Below are 4,774 nucleotides of genomic sequence, written 5' to 3'. Positions count from 1 at the left end.
AGGGGACAGGCTAGGTTTGTGCTTGGGGGGGAGGGGGGAGGGGGCGGGGTGACAAGGTGGCCACAGTGTGATTGGCAGGAAACAGAAAAGGCGGGACTTAGGTAGGAGGTGGGGTCGAAAGGGGCAGGGCCCCGAGAGGGTGGCCCTTAAAGTGGGCGGGACTGGGTAAGGTGTGGGAAGGCTGGAAAAAGTAAAACTAGAGAAAAGTTGGAATTGATCTTGAGAAAGAGGGAGGAGCTAAAGAACTGGGGAGCGGGGTGGCGGGGGGGGGGGGGCCCCGCGGGGTGGCGGGGTGGGGGGCGGCGGGGACTTTAGAGTTAAAGGACAAGTGAGAGAAAGGAAGACACTGATGCCAATGCGAAAAACTTCACCAGGAGCCCATCCCATACTCTTCTGCCATATCCTCCAAACCTGCGTGGGGGGTCCCTAACCTCTTTGAAGAACACCGAAAAAGTCCCTCTGGTAGACTTGGGAAGCAAGAAAGGCAGACCTGAAATGCTTAAAAATCTTAGGGGTCAGATGCTAAACCGTATTACAATATTACTTCTCTTTTCTGTTTTGCATTTTAAAGCATTATTCCAAGAAGGGATCCATGGGATTCAACAAAAAGCCAAAAAAGAATTCGTGGCACAAAACAGTTAAGAAATCTAATCCACAGTGGATGTACAAGGTTACTTGCCAACCCAAAGGGTAAAACTTGATCTGAAAGGCTTCATGGCATTCACCCAAGATTTCTGCAGCTTGCATAATTTAGATCTTCGTGCATCTCAAAGATCTTTTGTTGCTTTGAAGTCCCTTGGGTATTACTATATTACCCATCAAAAGGTTCTACCTGGCTTGGAATACAGTAGGTGGCTTAAACATCAAAATGATGTAACAGTCACACGAGTGCCAACACATTCTAGAAACCAGGTTTCCTAATCTCAAAAATGGGTCAAGAATTGTACTACCAGCTAGCATTGAGGTTACTGGACGCAGAATGTATTTGTACCGTGCCTGTCATAGCAAATGTTCAATGAAATCTTCCACTTTTTTTACATTGCTGTATTGAAATGTTATTGTTTCTGTACTTGAAAGAAAGTTAATGGGAAATTCGGTTTATAACAATTTACACGAAGGGAAACAAGATCACATTTGACAGGCTGCTTCGACACAGATAAGTTACTGCTCAATTGAGTGTCATTTATGTTTTCTTGTAGAGGGGTGGAAGAAGGGAAGTGGTATTTTCCTAGACTAAATACCCAAAAGATTAGAGACATACTTTCTTACTGTTTTTATAATGACTTCCAAGTTTTCTCTTATTTGTAAAAACTATATGTTATTTAAATGAAATATATTGCTTTAAAAAGCAATTGTATCAAAAACCATTGGCTATAAAGCTATCTTTTTGGTACCATGGATTGAACCCAGGGGTGTTTAACCACTAAGCCACATCCCCAGCCCATTTTATTTTTTATTTTGAGACCAGGTTTCACTTAGATTTTTCAGGTCCTCGCTAATTTACTGAGAAATGCTTTGAATTTGCAATCCTCCTGCCTCAGGCTCCTGAGTTTCTGGAATTACAGGGGTGCACCACCATGTCCAGCTTATTATGAAGCATTTTGAATCCACTATAAAGGTGTCACTCTGATGTAGCTACAGTGTTATCATCCTACAGCAATTGATGGATGATAACAAGGCCAAGAGTATAAATGGCTTTATGAAAGATATAAGAAATAAGGCATGGAATGCAAATATCATTTACTACATATGTTTAAAAGTTTGTTATCATGAAACTCAGGATAAAATTACATATACATTTGAATATGTTGAGATTCACACACATATTATTTTATTAACACAGGACAGAAGAATGTTAGGATTGTATTTTATGCAGTCTGAAAGATTTAGAAAAGACTTGGGAAAGGATCTAGAAAAGCCTGTTGTCCTTGAATATTTGCCTTAATAGGCCAGCCAGTTTCCAGGAGCGGGGCGGTGGTGGGGCAGAAACTCTTTGGAGGAACTTCTGTCCACATGTACTAAAACCCTGGCATCAAACATAGAAATGCTGGCTACGCATGGTGGCACACACCTGTAATCCCAACAGCTGGGGAGGCTGAGGCAGGAGGATCACAACTTCAAAGGCAGCCTCAACAATGGCTGCTAAACAACTTAATGAGATCCCATTTTTCAATAAAATTTTAAAAAGGGCTGGGGATGTGGCTCATTGGTTGAGTGTCCCTGAATTCAATCCCTTGTATCCTCCACCAAAAAAAAAAAAAAAAAAAAAGACATAGAAATGCTGGATAAAATATATCCAGAATAGTTTTGAATACAGATCTTAGCTGAAAAAAAAAAAGAAAAAGTTCCTTCCAGATTTCAGAAAAGGAAGAGGGAATGAAACCCAGTGATACACACACACTAGATATTCTTAGCATGGATGAGCCCTGCTCCCCACCCCATGTCCTCCTATGGAGGAACTTCCAGCAGGGAAAGTAGTGCTTTAGGCCTCACTCATTCACCGAACTCCTCAGAACAAGGGTGATTTAAATGGCTGATGGGTTTAGGAGAAGGGACTAGAGGCCAGGCTGAATCAACACTTTCTGATTCCTTTCTGGCAGCTTTGTACTGACTTTTCATGTGTCTCTGTTGGGTCAAGGGGCGGGCTGTCATCTTATTGTTGCCAAAGAGCCAAGGCCTGTTCTCTAAACAGGTTTATAGTAATCAAGGTGAAAGTCTGCTCCGCTTCAGCATCACAGGTAGGGGAGACAGAACTGTTATTATAAATCCAAACAGACAGAAGCACTAGGGGTTGCAGGTTGAGGGTCCATGATTCACCCATGAACAGAGGACAGGAAGCTGGGCACAATGGTGCACACTTGAAATCCCAGCCTCTTGGGATGCTGAGGCAGGAGGGCAGCAAGTTCAAGAGCAGCCTTGGCAATTTGCCAAGACTCTGTGTTAAAACAAAAATTAAAAGCATCAGGGACATATATATACCTCAGTGGTAAAGCACCCCTGATACTTTAACACTAAAAAAAACTAAAAACTCTAACACTAAATAAAAAGAAGAAGAAGAAGAAGGAGAAGAAGGAAGAAGAAAGAAGGAAGGAAGGAAAGAAGGAAGGAAGGAAGGAAGGAAGGAAGGAAGGAAGGAAGGAAGGAAGGAAGGAAGGAAAGAGAAAGAAAGAAAGAAAGAAAGAAAGAAAGAAAGAAAGAAAGAAAGAAAGAAAGAAAGAAAGAATACATGGATCTGTTCCTCTCATAGATCCTGAATCCTCCAAGATCTATCCTTGTCCTTCAGATGAAATCCCAACCCTCCCATCCTCTAGGCCATGGAACTTTTAAGGAAGCTCATGTTCTTTCTACAGCCTTGGGTGAAATAAATAAAATGGCACCGGGAAAAATTAGACTGTAAGTCTTTGTCAGAGGTGGGATTCAAATCTACATCACCTGCACTTTACCTGTTACTGTTCGGGAGCCACAGGATGTCCCATTAACATCATATCTGGATCAGAACCATTGAACCCCTTGGATCCTGCTAGAATCAAAAACAGGACAGTTTCACAATCAGGACACATGGAATTACTACAGAGAAAACAACACCCACAGAAGATGAATGTGCAAGTCACCAAGACCTGAGGAAACCAGCTGGAGATGGAGCACTAGCATGGGTGAGTCTCTGGGTTCTGCCCCAGCAATCCCCCCCCCAACAAATAAATAAGAGTCTGTTGATTAGAAACAAAGAACTACAGATAATAGAACAATAGAAAAGTGATCATTTAATGTATTTTTAATGAACAAATAAAAGAAGGTCCAGAAACTATAATAAAAGAAGAGAACCTGAAGAAAAAAGATAAATGACTTTGAAAAAGAACAAAATACACTTTCCACAACTGGAAAATAGAGTCATTAAAAATTGGAGAGAGAGGGGCTGGGGATTTGGCTCAAGCGGTAGCTCGCCTGGCATGCGTGCGGCCCGGGTTTGATCCTCAGCACCATGTACAAACAAAGAGGTTGTGTCTGCCAATAACTAAAAATTAGTATTAAAAATTCTCTCTTTCTCTCTCACTCACTCTCTCTCTCTCTCTCTCTCTCTCTCAAAAAAAAAAATTGGAGAGAGAAAATAATTAGCCTAAATTCAAGAGAGAGAAGGGAATAGAAGCTATCAATGAGAAAATTTCCCACAAAGTAGCAGAGATAAAAAGAAACGGAAAATGTGAAAGAGTAATGCTGAGGGTACATTGAAGATGCCAAATATTTCTGACCAGAATTCTAAAATGAAAGAGTAGAGGGTTTACGAAATGGGATTGGTAAGTCAGTAAGCAAAAAGGAAAAAAAGGGTGGGGTGCATACAAAAACAAAGTGAAGCTAAAATTCCCAACAGCAATAATCCTTAAATAGGGGATGGTAAGGTCAGAGTTTTGTTTAAGAGATAAATAAGAGATATTGATTGATTTTAGAGTAAACTGTGCATATAAAAACGTAAGGGTATGAACTCTCAAATTTCAATAATAACAAAACAAACTATGCAATAAAAGTGGGGAAACTATTTAAATAGACATTTCATTGAAGAACCAATGGCGAATAAAAACATGAAAAGATGCTCAATATTATTGGTCCTTAGGTCATATACGTTAAAATAACTATATATATATATCCCCATTAGAATGATTAAAATAAAAAGATTTATCAAAACAAGTGTTGGCAAGGATGTGGAGGAACTAGAATACTTATACATCCATGATAGCAATGTAATGGTCGAGATATTTTGGAACTATTTAGCAATTTCTTA

This window comes from Callospermophilus lateralis, chromosome 11, assembly GCF_048772815.1.
Source record: "Callospermophilus lateralis isolate mCalLat2 chromosome 11, mCalLat2.hap1, whole genome shotgun sequence".
Classification (NCBI taxonomy): Eukaryota; Metazoa; Chordata; class Mammalia; order Rodentia; family Sciuridae; genus Callospermophilus; species Callospermophilus lateralis.
The sequence above is the reverse complement of the archived record's forward strand: the minus strand, read 5'-3'. Positions refer to the sequence as shown.